The 18,274-nt window shown below is 45.5% G+C and overlaps 1 protein-coding gene across 3 annotated transcripts in view; it reads right to left on the reverse strand.

Moving 5' to 3' along the window:
• The window catches only part of DRP2 (dystrophin related protein 2), a 49,558-nt gene extending 32,430 nt beyond the window's left edge, over nt 1–17,128 (reverse strand). For 2 of the 3 annotated variants that reach the window (XM_007063920.3, XM_037908709.2), the window contains exon 1: nt 12,154–12,540. The gene's annotated coding sequence lies outside the window, so the exon portion shown is untranslated. Of the gene's footprint in view, nt 1–12,153; nt 12,541–17,004 lie in introns of those variants that run through there. The other variant, XM_043522211.1, reaches the window with a different exon arrangement.
• Between the last annotated feature and the right edge of the window lie 1,146 nt (nt 17,129–18,274).

Consider the following 18,274-nt stretch of genomic DNA (forward strand, 5'->3'; position numbering starts at 1 on the left):
GCATTTCAGTTTAGGCAGCAAAGCAGCTGTGAAACTAGGAGCCCTTATTTTAGGGAGAACAACATTCTACAGTCAGGTCCAAAATACTACAGCTTATATTTGTGATACCACAGGGTTTGGGGCCATTACTAAGGGGGAATAGATCAAGGCAGACAATTTGAAAAGCCCACAGGTTGTATCATCAGCATTTGCCCTTCCATGGCACTTTTTCTATGAGGAGTTCAACATGCTTTACAAACATAAATCAATGCTCACAACACTAATTTGCCCAGTTTTACGGGGATGCTAAGAGACACCAAAATTAAATGATTTCAAAGTGGTAGCCATGTTAGTCTGTATCAGCAAAAACAACGAGGAGTCCTTGTGGCACCTTAGAGACTAACAAATTTATTTGGGCATAAGCTTTCGTGGGCTAGAACCCACTTCATCAGATGCATGGAGTGGAAAATACAGGAGCAGGTATAAATACATGAAAAGATGGGAGTTGCCTTACCAAGTGTGAGGTGAATCTAATGAGACAATTCAATTAACAGCAGCATACCAAGGGAGGAAAAATAACTTTTGTAGTGTTAATGAGAATGGCCCATTTCAAACAGTTGACAAGAAGGTATGAGTAACAGTAGGAGGAAATTAGGATGGGGGAAATTAGGTTTAGGTTTTGTAAAGACCCAACCAGTCTTTATTCAGACTCCCAGTCTCTATTCAGGCCTAATGTGATGGTGTCCAGTTTGCAAATTAATTCCAGTTCTGCAGTTTCACGTCGAAGTCTGTTTTTGAAATTTTTTTGTTGAAGAATTGCCACTTTTAGATCTGTTATTGAGTGACCAGGGAGATTGAAGTGTTCTCCGACTGGTTTTTGAATGTTATAATTCCTGATGTCAGATTTGTATCCATTTATTCTTTTACGTAGAGACTGTCCGGTTTGGCTAATGTACATGGCAGAGGGGCATTGCTGGCACATGATGGCATAGATCATATTGGTAGATGTGCAGGTGAACGAGCCTCTGATATTATGGCTGATGTTATTAGGCCCTATGATGGTGTCCCCGAATAGATATGTGGACACAGTTGGCAACGGGCTTTGTTGCAAGGATAGGTTCCTGGGTTAGTGGTTCTGTTGTGTGGTGTGTAGTTGCTGGTGAGTATTTGCTTCAGGTTGGGGGGCTGTCTGTAAGCAAGGACTGGTCTGTTTCCCAAGGTCTGTGAGAGTGAGGGATTGTCCTTCAGGATAGGTTGTAGATCCTTGATGATGCGTTGGAGAGGTTTTAGTTGGGGGCTGTAGGTGACGGCTAGTGGCGTTCTGTTACTTTCTTTGTTGGGCCTGTCTTGTAGTAGGTGACTTCTTGGCACCCTTCTGGATCTGTCAATCTGTTTCTTCACTTCACCAGGTGGGTATTGTAGTTTTAAGAACGCTTGATAGAGATCCTGTAGGTGTTTGTCTCTGTCTGAGGGATTGGAGCAAATGCGGTTGTATCTTAGAGCGTGGCTGTAGACAATGGATTGTGTGATGTGGTCTGAATGAAAGCTGGAGGCATGTAGGTAAGTATAGCTGCCAGTAGGTTTCCAGTATAGGGTGGTGTTCATGTGACCATCACTTATTAGCACTGTAGTGTCTAGGAAGTGGACCTCTTGTGTGGACTGGTCCAGGCTGAGGTTGATGGTGGGGTGGAAATTGTTGAAATCCTGGTGGAATTCCTCAAGGGCCTTGTCAGGGTTCCTTCCCCACTCTGAACTCTGGGGTACAGATGTGGGGACCCGCATGAAAGACCCCCTAAGCTTATTCTTACCAGCTTAGGTTAAAACTTCCCCAAGGCACAGATTCCTTTCTTGCCTTGGGATTGCTGCCACCACCAAGTGATTTAACAAACAATCAGGGAAAGGACCACTTGGAGTCCTATTCCCCTAAGCCTACACCCCCTTTCCTGGGGAAGATTTGAGCATGTATCCTCACCAATTGGTTACAAAGGGACTACAGACCCAGACCCCTGGGTCTTAGAACAGTGGAAAACTCAGTCAGATTCTTAAAAAGAAGGATTTTATTTAAAGAGAAAAAGGTAAAAGAATCACCTCTGTAAACTTAGGCTGGTAGTTAACCTTACAGAGTAGCAGAAAATTCAAAGAGCACAGAGGAACCACCTCTAGCCTTAGTTTCTAAGTTACAACAAAACAGGGATAAACCTCCCTCTAGCAAAGGGAAAATTCACAAGTTGAGAAAACAAAGGTAAACTAGTACACCTTGCCTGGCTGTTACTTACAAGTTTGAAATATGAGAGACTTGTTGAGAAAGATTTGGAGAACATGGATTGATGTCCGGTCCCTCTTAGTCCCAAGAGCGAATGGCCACAGAAACAAATAACCCAAAACAAAACCTCTCCCCCACACCAGATTTGAAAGTATCTTTTGTCCCCATTGGTTCCTTTGGTCAGGTGCCAATCAGGTTACTTGAGCTTCTTAACCCCTTACAGGGAAGAAGGAATTTAGGCTACCCCTATGGTTATGACAGGCCTCCTCCCATGGGTCCAGATGATGAGGATGTCATCAATATAGCGCAAGTAGAGTAGGGGCGGTAGGGGACGAGAGCTGAGGAGGCGTTGTTCTAAGTCAGCCATAAAAACGTTGGCATACTGTGGGGCCATGCAGGTACCCATAGCAGTCCCGCTGACTTGAAGGTATAAATTGTCCCCAAATCTGAAATAGTTGTGGGTGAGGACAAAGTCACAAAGTTCAGCCACCAGGTTTGCCGTGAAAGTATCGGGGATGCTATTCCTGATGGCTTGTAGTCCAGCTTTGTGTGGACTGTTCGTGTAGAGGGCTTCTACATCCATAGCGGCCAGGATGGGGTTTTCTGGAAGATCGCCAAAGGATTGTAGTTTTCTCAGGAAGTCATTGGTGTCTCAAAGATAGCTGGGAGTGCTGGTAGCGTAGGGCCTGAGGAGAGAGTCTACATAGCCAGATAATCCTGCTGTCAAGGTGCCAATGCCTGAGATGATGGGGCGTCCAGGTTTATGGATTTTGGGTAGCAGATAGAATACCCCTGGTCGGGGCTCTAGGGGTGTGTCAGTGTAGATTTGTTCCTGTGCTTCTTTAGGGAGTTTCTTGAGCAGATGGTGTCGTTTCTTTTGGTAACCCTCAGTGGGTAATGGCCTGTAGAATGTGGTGTCAGAGAGTTGTCTAGCAGCCTCTCGTTCATATTCTGAAATTAAATGATTTTCCCATGGAAATCTCTAGGCAAAGCACACAAAAATCACAACTCTAACCTCAAAACAGCACCAGTGTCATGAGAGGAACAGACCAGTTGAGCACAAACAGAGGGGATTGGTCTTGGGGCTAAACATACAACAAATCTGAACGTCATGTGGGGCACGCCAAAAGGTGAAATGTACGGACAAGCGGGGAAGGGTGGCTTAGTATTGCATATGCCCGCTGCAGTGTTGAGGGATTCTGCCCCTCTCCCAGGTCTACCACCTAAAAGCTGGGTTTCCCCAGGGAATTCTAATACAGCTCCAGCCACCAGCCTTCACTTTAAAGCCATAAAAAGGGCTGTTTCAAAAGGGGTCTGTGAGAAAGGAGAAGTGAGGCAGCTGGAAGAAAGCCTGGCTGCCTCCCTTGGGGTGGGTGGCTGTCACACATGGCCCCACTCTGAGCCATGGAGAAATTTTCTGATGGGTTCTCGTCAGACAGAAGCAGGCAGTACATTCTGCAAAGCCTCTGATAGCACTGGGCAGGCAGGCGAGGAGCAAGTCCCCCGGCCACAGCTGTGTCTGTCTCTCTGGTTGCAGGTCTCTATTCCGTTTGCTCGTGCTCTCGCACTCTCTCCCCTCCCCAGTCACACACACTAAGAGAACAGCTCATCCTATTATGATTTATTTTAACCCTTTAGCAGTTTCTGGCTCCATCTCCCACAGAGCAGCCTGTACTGAGCTCTTCAGTATGCTGATAATCCCCCGATCCTGCCCCCTAACCTTCCCTTCCCGTCTGCATGAATGTCAGATATTGCACATTGCAGTGACTCCCCTCCTCAGCCCTGGAGGAAATTATTAATTTGATGCATTTATGGCTAGAGTTCCAGGATCCTGAGTTCCCTGAGCCCCATGGGCCAAATTACCCCCTGGTGTAACTCCAGTGAAACAATGGATGACTTCTGCCTTATGTATCAGAATTGCTAAGATCAGATTCTTCCACATCTCCCTGTACACACTCCCCACAAACTCCTAAAAGGGAATGGTCTTCTCCTGGGCCCCCTAATTCATCTCTCGATGGGCCGGGCCAGGCACCACAGCTGAAAATGGGGCTGAAAGTCTGAGGCCCTGGATATCCTCTTCATGTACAAACAGATTAATCAGTGGTGCACACAATGATATGACTGGAAAATCAGGGTCATACCACTGATGAAAGAGTCCATAATGCATTCAGTCTGGCTGTAGTACCAGGGGTCTGGCTCTCTTTTCCTTAATTAGTCTCTACTACACAGTACAATACAGTTACAGCGTTATGTTCTGGCCAGTCCGCCCACCTTGGACCACTGCTTAAGTAGCTGCTCCTGTGGGGTGCAATGTGGCTATAGTTTTAGGGGCTGCACACTCCTCTCCAACCCTCTGTGGAGTATGCAGTGCACCATGGCTTCCCATGCCTGCCATCAGCTCCCACACCTTGCTTTTGGATCAGCCTTTCTGCACAGGACAGCCACTCCTTTGAAGAGAGGTCAGGGGATAATTCTGGGGCTGTAGGACATGCATGGATTCCATGTTCCCTAGCAGCTGTACTGAGAGAGAATGGCAGGAGGCCAGCCCACTCTCTACAGAAGCTGGATTTCTGATGCAAAAAAGGGGAGTGCTGTGTGGAGATCCCTCACGAGTGACATGGGTCAAACAGAGAGCCTCACAACGCCCTATGCAACACCATAATGGAACAAAGCCTTTCCAACTCAGTAGGCACAGATCAGACAGGACTGGAAATACAAGCAACAGCCCTGCTAGTTGGATGCCTTTGCCACCACTAATAGCATGCCCGGCGAGAGACAGGTAGATTCTGCATCACTCTCCCCACAGAGACCTTAAAACAAAACAAGAATTCTACAACTCACAATCCCTGTGACATGTCAGCAACAAAGCCTAGCATGGAATTCTAGCATGTAGCAAATAGCCACTCGACATCCAGCTAGGGACAAAGAAACAGATACTCTGTGGGAGTGATGAGAATGCCAAGAGAGTCCTGGGGGTGGACAGGTGGCACCATCTGACCAACAAGCTCTCCACTGCCCACCAGCAAGAGCTCCATGGACTTTGGGAACCTGTTACTGAAGTGTTTTAAAGGATGACCATTATAACAGCCTGGCTAAGTGGCCACTCCACAAGGATAGAGCAGTTTCAGATATTCAAAGGCTGTTAACATCAAGGAGGGGAATCACTGGAAGTGAAATGAAGAAGCAAAATTTAGGCTGACTATCAGGTTGACAGTGAGCTCTCAGAAGCTGTAGAATAGGGTCCCAAGGGAAGGGTGGAAGGCCCATCACTCAGGATATTTAAACTAGACTAGACAGATCAGCTAATCTACTATAGGGAACACTCCCATGCTGTGAAATGCTGCAGCCTTGCATCAGCTGGGAATCCTTCTTTTCTCCAAAAAGAAAAGGAGTACTAGTGGCACCTTAGAGACTAACCAATTTATTTGAGCATAAGCTTTCGTGAGCTACAGCTCACTTCATCGGATGCATTCAGTGGAAAATAGAATGAGGAGATTTATATTTTATATATCTTATATTTTAAATATAAATGCATCCGATGAAGTGGGCTGTAGCTCACGAAAGCTTATGCTCAAATAAATTGGTTAGTCTCTAAGGTGCCACTAGTACTCCTTTTCTTTTTGCGAATACAGACTAACACGGCTGCTACTCTGAAACCTTCTTTTCTCCATGGCATAGTCCTGTGGGGAGAGTGCTTCTTAGAGCTACACCCCCATGGGTGGAAGAGAGAGATAAATACTTACCCATCAGCAGCTGTTTATCTCACCCCAGGGAATCTACACTGGCCCTCTGTGTGCAGTGAAGTGATTAACGGCACATCCTTGGAGATGAAGCAGAGGTCAGGACCCTGGACCTGCAGGCACATTACTGAGTGCAGAATGGCTGACCCCATTGTGTTTGTGCAGGTGTGCACGCACTGGGGAGTGCTAAGACATCTAGGCCTTTGGTTTACCCCCCCCCCCCCCCCGCCCCGATTATTTCTGGGGCACTATGTAAAAACGACCCATATTAATGCTATTCGGAGCAGCACTAATCAATCATTCTGTGGGCTCTGCCCCCCACCAGAGGGGCGCAGAGTGAGGAAGCAGCCTATGCTACTGGTGATAGGTGGAGGACGAGGAGACACACTGTGGGTGTATGACTAGGGTTTCCCATACATCTCCAGCCTCCACCTCCTAATCAGACCCTGTCCATGAAGCATTCCCTCTGGATCTGCAGTGGCACACAGGCCTGACAGCTGCACCGTTGAACCCATCTGGGTGTGAGATGAGTGGGTTCCCCTGTGTGCCTTTCTGAAGAGGAAGGGAAATATGCTGAAGCCTGTGTGAACAGGGGCTGGTAAGAACTGCCTTGCACTCATGTCTGTGAAAGCCTTTCCCCAGTAGTACAAACCCTGAAATGACAACTGGCCCTTTTCCTGGGGCACTCACCCCCACGTAACATAGGCTGGACTTTTCTCCAATGGTGCAGGCCTCCCCCATAACACTGATGGTCGTTTCCCTAGTAATGAGTGCCCCAGCAGAAACTGGCCAATCTTTCCCCAGTTTGCAGTACAGTAAGTATAAACTATGTGCAGACAATAGTGTTACGCATTTCATGAAGCTGCACCAGGACTTCAAAGCGTTATTACACCTTCAGCGATCAGTCATATTTCAGATCACAATAATCACTTTGCTGAGAAATAAATAACATGCAGGTCTTGGCATTACTTTTAAATGCCAGAATGATGCAGCGTTAAGGTGGTTTCAAGATAAACTGGGTGGTTGTTTAAAAACACACACACACACACACACACATACCCCCCACAGATTTTTCCTCTTGCTGATCAAGCTGCACCTGTTTCAAAATCAGTAAAGGCAAGATTGGCCTATTGTACTGGCTGAAAAGCAGTCTGACAAAAGAAACTAACAGCCATTGCTAAACCAGTTCTGCTTCAAACTCTAGAATATGGATTATTGCTTCACTGGGGAATCTAGTCGACAGAATTGCTTCTATTCAGAAGCCCATTTCAGCAGCATTTGTTGATTTGCTCAAGTGGCAGCATTTAGGTAGATTTGCTGAATGAAGTCAGACCTTTGCTCCATCTCTTTTGGCATCCTGCCTCCGGCAACAATCCCACCTCATGTCTGAGACAAAGATGACCATTCATCTACAAACCACACACCTGACCCCAGAAGCATACAATTTGATTGCCCTTATTTTTAGAAATGAGCCTAAGCCGAACCCCCTCAAATTTCAGAGAAGTTCTCATCTCAAGACAAATTGTGTAGCTGGTTCCTAGCTCTATAGCCAACTAGATTAAGCAACCTTCAACCTTTGGGGAAGTTTGGACTGGATCCAAACTTTGGACTTCAGACTCTATGTGAGTTGTTTCATGTACTGAACACACAATATCTTCACAGCGTAGCTTGCAGGAAAGGCTAAAAAATTTTTCCTATCACAACCCCCCATTTCCAATCACTAACTTCGTCAAAAATGTTCCTTTGAGACTCAAACTTTCAATTTGGGGTCTTGGCTTAAAGGGAACCATTTATCTGGTGAATGTTTGAGCTAAGGTTTCTTAGCTATTATCTAGTTGTAGCAATGGAAATACAAATACATACTTTCTCCATTGCTAGAATGGTTAATGACTTTTTTGTTGGCTAATTTACTGCACAGTGGAAGAATAACTGAGTACTCAGAAGGGGAAGGAAGGACGGTTTAGGATATTTCAAAGTTCAAATGATATGTTTATGCATAAGTAGCAGAGAAGCTTTCATTGCAGTTTTAGTTACACCTTAACAGGATCCTGAACGAGCTGAGACAGCTGGACTCGCAATACTGCACTAATCCGTATTGTTCCAGAATAAAAAGTTGTCTACTGGACATGGAGTAAGTGCTTGTTCCTGGGAACCAGGACTCCTTCCTGAGACATCGGAGTCAGGGACTGATGGCAGAAGAAGAGGAGATACCGCTGCCTAGGAACTGGTCTGCAAGTAAGGAAGAGCTCCTTCCTGGAGTGGGTGTCTTTGGTCTTCTCTCTAGAACCACCCTGTGTGCCCCATGTCACAGGCACACCTCTGCTTGTTCCTCGGGAGGAAAGAAAAGACCAGAGACAACACCCTATACAGGAACCTCAACCCATGGGGAAAAAAAGAAGAGGTGCTGCCAATGATTAAACATGGGATGTGGCCAGGCCTAGCACCAGGCATGTCCTGGGACAATTAGCTGTTAGGAACTTGTAGCTCCTTTCTCTCCCTCTTTAGGCAGGAGAAAACTCCTTTTCCCCGCACTGAACTAAGCATCTAGGTCCCCTGCATTAAATGTACTGAAACATTTAATGTGTAAAGGCCACACCTACCCCCATTAAAGTAAAATGAAACCTCTAACGCAACTGGTATCACCCCAGTGCCACATTAGATGTGCTGGGTCATCTAACGAATGAAACTTGGACCCTGATCCCATGGGGAAATAAAGGGCCTGACATCAGTGTAACTCACAGCACTCGGCACCTTGCAAGATCAGGCCCTGAGGCCACAGGCCAGGGAAGGGGGCCAGTGTGGTGGATCTAGGTGTGTATATGGAAAACGCTAAGGAGAGGGTCCTCCTTAAGAAGCAGAATCTCTCTCCCCTCAACGTGGAAAAAAATACGATCTGTTCTGTTAATACAGCACTCAAGCTGAGAAATTGCACATACAAAAGTCAAGGAATGCTGAAGTTAGTGTTCTACAGCAACGTTAACTAGGCCATGCTGCACACACATACACTCACCATGTAGCCTCTTTGTCTGGCTACATGAAACCCATAGCATATTATTTAGGAGGAGGTTAAATGCTACTTCTTTCGTATGCCTCCCCCTATGCTTGAAATAGTTTGCCAAACTGCTCCCTCATTAAAGCCCATTTTGACTAAGCTTATCTTTCCTACTTCATTCTCCTCACCAATCTCTTCTCACCCTCCTCTATTTCATAGTAATTATATTTATTACAGTAGCACTTAGCAGACCCAACTGTGATCATGTGGCCCCATTGTGCTAGACAGAGAAAGTCCCTGCCCCGAAGAACTCACACTCTAGGTAGATAGGACAGGAAAAGGAAGCATTATCTCAATTTTACAGATGGGGGAAGTGAAGCAGAGGTTAAGTCACCAAAGAAGTCTGTGGTAGCATCAAGAATTGAACTCTGATCTGTAGAGTCCCAGTACACATCTCTAGCCATGGAACCATGCTGCTTCTCCCTAAATAAACTACTGTCCTGAATCTTTTCTTTGTCTTTCAGACACTCTGTACTCTTCTTTCCCTGCTCTTTAAGGGGAGGAATGAATCTTACACTCGGTTCTGAAATATGCACCATCCATTTATTGTGCTATATAAATGGTTAGTAATAATACAGAGAATTTGCCAGGCGTGCCATGTAGCCAAGTTAACTTCCTGGTGCTTGATCTCTCATTCTCAATGTTGCATTAATACACATTTTTGTGCATTGACTATTGCTGGCCCACAATCACCCAAGCTCTCTCAGACATCCAACCACAGCATGTAGTTCTCCAGCCTCGGGAGGCTGTGAATTTTGTAGGTGGAGTGTATGCTGTCTGAAGTAATTCCCCCTCCCCCGAATGTATAAGTGCTATCTTGTTCTTGTTTTATAGGACATGGAAAGAAAGGGGGCTCTGAGCAATTTACAGTCTACTCTTAAGCACTCCAATCCGGCCATTTGAGGAGTGGATTCGTTTTACTAGGTATGTCTTGTTACACAAGATTTACAATAGCATCTATGTGCTTTTAGCATTAGCCACCGAGCCTGAAACAGAGGCCTTGTATGCAGTATTCTTTAAAATATCATTATAGTCTGAAATTCACTGGCAATTTAGAGAACTTGGACCTTTTGTTTTACTGGAACCCACTTAACTCCTTAAGCATCACATTTTGCCTAGCCTTGCTTGATGGTCAAATATAATTTTAAAGACGTATTCCAGTCTGATCACAGAATCATAGAGCCATAGGGTTAGAAGGGACCGCAAGGGTCATCTAGTCTAACCCCCTGCCAAAATGCAGGATTTGTTGGGTCTAAACCATCTAAGACAGATGGCTATCCAGCCTCCTTTTGAAAACCTCCAGTGAAGGAGCTTCTACAACCTCCTGAGATGTCTGTTCCCTTGTCCTACTATTCTTACAGCTAGGAAGTTTTTCTTGAGATTTAATCTAAATCCGCTATGCTGTAGTTTGAACCCATTGCCTCTTGTCCTGCCCTCTGATCAGCTGTGTCCCTGGTTATATTTAATCATCTCTACTTTACACAGTGTTTAATTATATGTGTGATTTATATGTCCCAGGTTGTGACCTGGAAAGAGACTATCCTCATCTTTTTCTGGTTAAATAAAACCAGGACAAAGCCTTCTATTACTCAACACACAACACCTTTAAGTGTCAGTGAGCACAGGTCACTGGATAAGAGGCAGTTCAAAATTGCATGGCTTTATAACACAGCCCTTTCCTGTCTGGGCACTGCACACGGGTGCATCACCAGGGACTTGTGTGGTGTAACATGCACTACCAGGAAAAGGAACACTCACCACCTGGAAATGTCAGGTGTTGCCATGCACCAGTGCGAAATGAGATCCCCAAGGCATTAGGGGTGAACGCACAGAACAGGTCTGCCAGGGAATGAATCCCCTTGGGGGATCAGGACCCCCAAGGCTTTGAACTGTATATTCAGGGAAAGGATCCTCCCAGTGGGGTAACACAAAGACTAACTGAAGAGCAAATTCTAGCTGCTCAAGAGAGATTAGCTAGTGGAGGAGGAAGGAACCAAGATGTGAAGGACCCAGTCTTGGGACACAGGGAGGACACAGACTTTCTAAAGGTTTCATTTGTTTTTTAAATTAAAAAAAACCAAACCACAAATTGTCAAAAGTGGCTTTCCCCAACTTCCAACACAACATTTAAAAACCCAAGGGCAATTCAACAGCTCTCCACCACTCTAGCAATGCCACGCATGCTTCTTGGCAAGGAGGCCTGCCAGAGCCCTGTTAGTAAACCCACTGCCAGTACTACATGCTTGCCATACCAAGGGAGTAGGTGAGAAGAAACAGGAGGTAACTGGAAACAGGGCTGGGTTGGGGCACTAGTAAATATGTTGCAGTGCTATGCAATACCCAGGTCTTGGCTGCTGAGACTGGGAAGGAGGTAGAAGCAGAGTGCTCAGCTTTGGAGAGCAGGAAGTGGCCCATGTCCTCTCTAGACTATTATGGAGTAGAACTGATGGTTTCTGGAAGTAATCCTGGCTAGCTCTCCTCAAGCAGAAGAATGGTAGTTGTAATATGGGTCCTCAGTGGGAGAAGAGGGGAGCAGGAGAAAAAGTGGGAAGGGTTATAAGAGCAGGGGGGGAGAGGGAATAATATAAAAGCAGCGGCAAGACCGAACAAGGAAGTGAATGAAAGGCCAGAGCTGGGACCATAGTCCCTATTGCTTCTCATCTGATCCCAGCTCACTACTTGAAAAGAGCTTTAGGCTCGGCTTTGCCCTGCAGGCTAGTCTTTTAAGGAGAATGCTGGAAGGCTACCAGGCCCTGATCCGAGCAGCCCTTCAGCTTGGCATAAAGCATCTTTCGGTGTAAATAAACCTCTGATTTAAAAAGAATCAAAGCTGGAGATAATTGCAAAGCTTGCTATTGCTGTTTTTCTCAAGAATCTGCATCTACTTACCATTCCCTGAGCTCTTTCCTGTGGAACAAAGTCCTGGCTGCCCATCTCTCCCCCACCCCCTATCTTTCCATGCAAGTTTCCCCAGACATACATACACAGTATACTGTGCATGGTCAGATGGACGCGCACACGCACAGCACAATGCTGAGGCTAACCATAGAGTACAATGGTAATTTCCCTCTCCGTGCAGAGCCAGGAGCTGGGTAGAAAACCATTTATCTGCGGCCTACCTTCCGATTCCGTCAGGTCTGAAATGAAGGCAGCAGCCGGGCTTCAGTGGCAGGGGCTGGGGCTGCCTCTGTGAATCAGCAAAGAAGTCCCTGTGACTGGGATGCATGCTGAGGCTCAGTGCTGCTGTGTGCATGCTCTCTGTCTCTCCTCCTCCACCACCCTGGGCTTCTGTGTTGCTATGCAATCAGATCACCAGGAGTAACAGCATCTCTCCAACCTCAGGCAGAGATATCCTTGACTGGGCAATGCAGGAACGCACCAAGGGCAGTTCTGTGAAGTGCCTGGAATTTTGGAGGTTCCTTGGCTAGAGATCAAAAGAAGGAATAGAAGCGGGGAGATACAAAGGAAGAGAGACGCACACGGAAGGAGGAGGAGACAAAATACACACAGAGGTAGAGAGAGAGAAATACAGACACACAAAGGCAGTACAGCCTGACTTCTGGAGACCTGACAGTCTGCTGGATTCACACACACACCCCATGCAGCCTGCTGATGTCTATCAACAGCATTTCTGGGGTGGTGTGGCAGCTCTTGTTTTAGGATACATATGTCCATGTGTGTGCTGGAAATTGCTAGACAAGTTCTCAGTTAAGAAATAAAGCAGCTTAAATAAAAACCCAGGCATTCTTTACTCTTACACAAATTTAATAATTTCAGTAAAAATGTGGTTATTTTAAAGTCAAAGGGGAAAAATCATTGTGTTTTAGGCCCACTTTCTGTTTCTCTTGCAAAAGGAAAATAACTAGATGAGTCCAGCAATCCCAACTTGGGGTATGAAATCCCAACCCAGACTTTGCCACGTTTGGCAGTGTTTGGATTCAGCCCCTTAGAAACAGAGGGCTTGAGCACTAACTTGGCTTTGAAACCACATTCAGACCTGGGATTTGGATTTGTGCCCATATGTAACAAATAAATAGCTATAGTTACACTTTGCATTTTTTTGCCACTTTCCACTCAAGGATCTCAAAGCACTATACTATTATTTAATAATTTTTATCTCCACTGCTACGATGATCAGTGCTCCCCACAACACACCTTTTGAGATTCAGGGGTCCTACACATGCCAAGCACAACATGTGGTGTACCTCAGCCAGTGCATCAAATGCCCCACCAATAACTACAAGGGTGAAACCAGACAGACAATCACTATGCTCTCGAATGAACTCTCAGAAAAATTATAAGAGACCTGTAGGCAAACACTTTTCACAAAGTGATCACTCCATATCTGACCTGTCCTCATCCTCAAAGGAAGCCTACATGACACATTCAAAAGGAAAGCTTGGGAGCTTAAATTCATAACTCTGCCAAGACTCTAAAAATCATGATCTCAGCAGAGATACTGATTTTATATGACTCATTACAACAATCTGTGAAACCCACTTACTCTCCTTTGTCCTATGACTGCAGAGATGTTAAGTGTCCACTTCATCTTAAATGGTCTGCAACAATCCGTACGTTAAATAACCTGTACAGTTTTGTATTTAGCTGTGACACTCTGAATACCTTTCCCAGACCTGAAAAAGAGCCTTGAATAGCTTGAAAGCTTGTCTCATTCACCAACAGAAATTAGTCCAGTAAGAGATATGACCTCACCCACCTTGTCTCGCTCATATCTGGGATCAACACAGCTACAACAAGGAATTTTTCCTGTCTGTTTGCCAGGGGACACTGTTTCATAAAGCAGCTATGCCCCTAATCCACTCAACACCAGGTCCATGTGGTGTTTACAGAGGGGTTTGCAGGAGTTAAGGGGAGGGGAGGTCAAGCTGGTGCCTCAACACCTTTAGGACCCCAGGAATAGAACTAGTTGCCTTTTAGGCCTGGTTTACACAACAAAATTAGGTCGGTTTAGCTACATCAGTCAGAGGTATGAAAAATCCATATCTCTAGCAGCATTGTTAACCTGACCTAAGTCCCCGGGTGGACAGCATTAGGTTGATGGAAGAATTCTTCTGTCAACCTAGCTGCCATGTTTCAGGGAGGTAGATTGTGTGTACACTGTTGTGCCGCTGTAGCATTAAGTGTAGACAAGCCCTTAGTCCCACTGTGTGGAGGAAATGGGGATGGTAACGGGATATGAAGCCTTTCGCCTTTAAATCACCAGTTTAAATCTGGTCCAGGTTGAGGGTGGCAGAACTATTACAATATTCTGTGAAACAAATTTGATAGGTCTTAGCACAGTTCCCAGTGAACAAAGTGTGCACATCATAATTGCTACTAACTGGTACCCTGAAAAAGGAGAATTCAGGGAACATGAAGGATCCAAGGAACACAATATGGGTCAATGGCAGAAGAAGTGCAGAGGGCTGTTCCCAATGGAACATATTCATGTGCCTGAAATTGGGTCTGAGTGATTTTTGATGCAGGATGCATGTAAAAACATTGTGTCAACATCATCCCTATTTGGCATCGAGAAATTTGCATACTATTTTGATGCAGGAGGTGCTCCTCTCCAAGCATTCACCACAGCATGAGTAACTGGGCACAGAGTAGCTCAGCACAATGCAGAGGGATAGCGGAGAATGGTGTACTTTTCACATCTAAGGATCGGAACCTGCGTGATGTTCCAGTACAGTATCAAACACGTCTTCTTTGCAAGTAGGAGAGGACAAAAAGTCCCTTGTTCCAGGGCAAGGAATGAAAATAGAACTGGCGGTTCTGACTTTGAACTAAAGAGAATCGAAGACTTGTTGCCCACTAGATTGTTGCTACTTTGTTTAAATAACTGATATCAAGTAAATTCCTCTCCCTCCATCCCCAGCACGAATAACCATAAGGAGAATACCTCAGCACTGATTTTATCCTGACAACATTTTGCATTAAGTTGTTTGGGGGGAAAAAAAACAGTGGAGTTCTTTCTAGTGGCATTCTGCTTGGGCGGAACAAATACAGACAGACAGATTACACATGCTCAGAAATCAGACTGGCTCCCTTTATGATTGCCCCTGCGTAACAACTCAAAGGGTCCTTACTGAATAAGCGGAAATGAGAAAGATTACAGAGGAGGAGGAAAAATCCCTTCAGGGCATATAGCATCCAAGACTGCAGAGTGGGGTGCGGAGGGGGAGAGAGAAGGAGTGCAACAGGAAAAGGAGGGGGCAAAGAGAAATAGAAAAAGAAAAAATCAGGGATTGAGAGAGGAGACAATGGTAGCAGGGTGGAGGGAATGGAGCACAGACAGCTTTCATGGCTCTTTTTTGTTCTTCAAAGGCTGTCAATATGTTTATGCTGTGCCTTTCCATCTCCCTCCCTATTTACTGGGTTTTGTACACAGGAGGAGGAGAGCCATCACACAGGAGCTGCTGGAAATTCAGTTAGACACAGAACAGAGGTGCCCTAAGAGAAAGGAAACTGCTTAGTGATGCATGCACAATGTACCACATTGCAGCCCCAGAAAGTCTTGAGGCTTTCTCCCGGCCCCCTCTCTAGAGATCAGCCTCTTCCTGGTGAGATCATATCCAGGGCCTGCTACAAGTCTAGCTGGTGGGGAGAAGTAGGTTGAACTGAGTGACAGCGCAACTTACACATGAAAAAAAAAATAAGGAAAATTCTAACTCTACACATATATAGCACCTTCTAGGCGAGGATCTCAAGTGTATTAGACCTCGAGGGTAAAATTGGCAAAAAGCACTTCAGTGACTTAGGAGCTTAAGATCCATTGACCGTCAGTGAGACTTAGGCTCCTGAGTCACTTCTGAAAATGGTACTTAGGCACCTTTGGAAATTTTACCCTGAGCCACTAAGGGTACATCTACACTGCCTTTGAAAATCCGCGGCAGTGAATCTGAGAGCACAGGTCTACAGACTCAGGCTAGTGGGGCTTGTGCTATGGTGCTAAAAACAGCAGCACAGACATTGTTGCTCGGGCTGGAGCTTGGTCTAAGCCCAGGGAAGGAGGTTGGCTTCAAAGCAGCTGTCTTTAGCGCTGTAGCAGGAGCCCAAACCTGTAGAACCTGGGCTCCAAGACTCTCTGCCATGGGTTTTAAAATGCAGCATAGACATCCCTATTACTCACAATACCCCTATGAGGCAGGAAAGTACCACCCCCACTTTACAGTTGGGGAAACTGAGGCACAGAGAAATTAAACCACTTGTCCAAGGTCACAGATTAGGAAGTCTGTCACAGAGTAAGGAACCAGACCCAAGTCTCTCAAGGCCCAGTCCAGTACCTTGAGCAAAATCCTGTCATTGCTTATGCATGTGCTTAACTTTTTCACAGTGGTCGCACTGAAGTCAATGGAATTACCCACATGTATAACTGATTGCAGGATTGGGCTGTTACTCAGAAATTGTGTAACATAACTGTCTGTAGAGTTCCTGGATAATCCTTAGCTGGAACCACACCACCATTCCCTTTACGATTCTCTAAAATAAAGTCTGGTAGCACAAACCAGCACCAGTGACCAGTAAGTGTCTCGAGAACTTCGCCGATTTTAGTATATAAGTAAATGGTTTCAGACAGCCAGATATTAAGAAGCCACAATGTCTAGGGCATGGAGTAAACCACTGGGAAGAACCTGGGTTCTAATCTTCCGTAAACCAGCTGCTGATCGCGTGACTGAAGACAAACCACTTTCCTTCCCCATCAGCCTACCCAGCTAGAAACTACAGAGTAAAAATCACTGCATTAAAAGAGAACTAGGTGTTGCAGGCTCTGAGCCGAGCTTTTCTGGACAGAAAAAATGCACCAGGACTCTGGTCTACCTTTCAGAATAACCATCATAAAGAGCAAACTTACTGCTGCTCTTTGTTCTTTACAGACCAGGTGCCTCCCATGGCTGAAAAGCAGATAGAACCCACCTTACTCCTCCTGCTCAGGAACTGCCTCACCACAGAAATAAGCAGCTCACCTGGGTAGCAAGGTTTTTGTGTGGACACTTGATCAGCTGGCCCGAGCCCATAATTAACCATCTTCATTTCTTCTGTTCTGTGGGCCCAAGATTAGCAATAAATCATTTTGTCACAGTGCCCAGGAGGTTATTGCCTAGCACTGGGGTTTATAATGGAGCATTAACTCAGACAAAGGCAGCAGGAGATGGTGGTTAAAGTAAGTGCTAGGGGTTAAACTCAATTGATAGGGGTACTGAAGTAAGCATTAATCGTTGTCCTTTGGTACCAGTTACATGCCATTAGAAGACTTCACGAGCATACACATTGGCAGTTGTTAGAGCTGCTATCCAACCCTCAGAGGTTCAATTTTCTGAGTGGCTACAGCTGTACCACCTTCTAAATCCTTGGGTCCTCATTTATTCATAGCATTAGGAATGCAAAATGCAAGCACACGGAAGTAGGCCAACAAGAGAATAGAAAGCAGGAACACAGAGGAACCGGTTTCTTCATTCCAGCAGAAAATGGGTTGAAGCTGTGAACTCTTTCAGAACAGGCCAAGTGGATCTGAGAGGACAGCACTGGCTAAGGAATGAGACCCCACTGAATTAAGACAATGCACAAATAGAAGCTTCTCCCCACAAAAGAAAATTTTAATTTGCAGAAAAATGGCTTCAGAAAACAGTTCAGCCTGATACCCTTAGGCATCTACATTTCCAGATGCATTATGTTCGGGTCAATATGCCTGGCATTGGAGGGCTTAGTGGCTCTTGGCCTTCAAATTGTGGACCAGATGCTCAGCTGGTATAAATCAGTATAACTCCATTGAAGTCAGTAGAGCTATGGCAATAAATATCAGCTGAAGATCTGACCTTGTAACTTGAAATCCAGTCCAATACCTTCATAGTGGGGGGATGGATCAGCCTTCATGTCACACTCCCCATCAGTACTTGGCCTGGGCAAGCTAATGATTCAACCAGTGGACTAAATTCGGTGACGAATCCTGGTTTAGTGCCACCTGAGCCATGTTGCATATACACTAAGAAGATCTACATAGTGGTTTCCTTAAAGTGAAAGGCTTCACTCTTTGGAAGTTTCAAAACTGGTTAACTAGAAAGCAGCAGAATGCAGTATAGAGCTAAACAGCTGCTGATCTATCCTGCTTGTGACATAATGAACTTCTCACATTAAACACAAGGAGGACCTCCTTCTTTGAAGGGAAAGCAATGGTAATGGCATCTGTATACTTCTTACATTCTGGAGCATGATGTTGGTATGTATTCATGGGGGAGA

This window comes from Chelonia mydas, chromosome 9 (assembly GCF_015237465.2).
Source record: "Chelonia mydas isolate rCheMyd1 chromosome 9, rCheMyd1.pri.v2, whole genome shotgun sequence".
Lineage (NCBI taxonomy): Eukaryota > Metazoa > Chordata > Testudines > Cheloniidae > Chelonia > Chelonia mydas.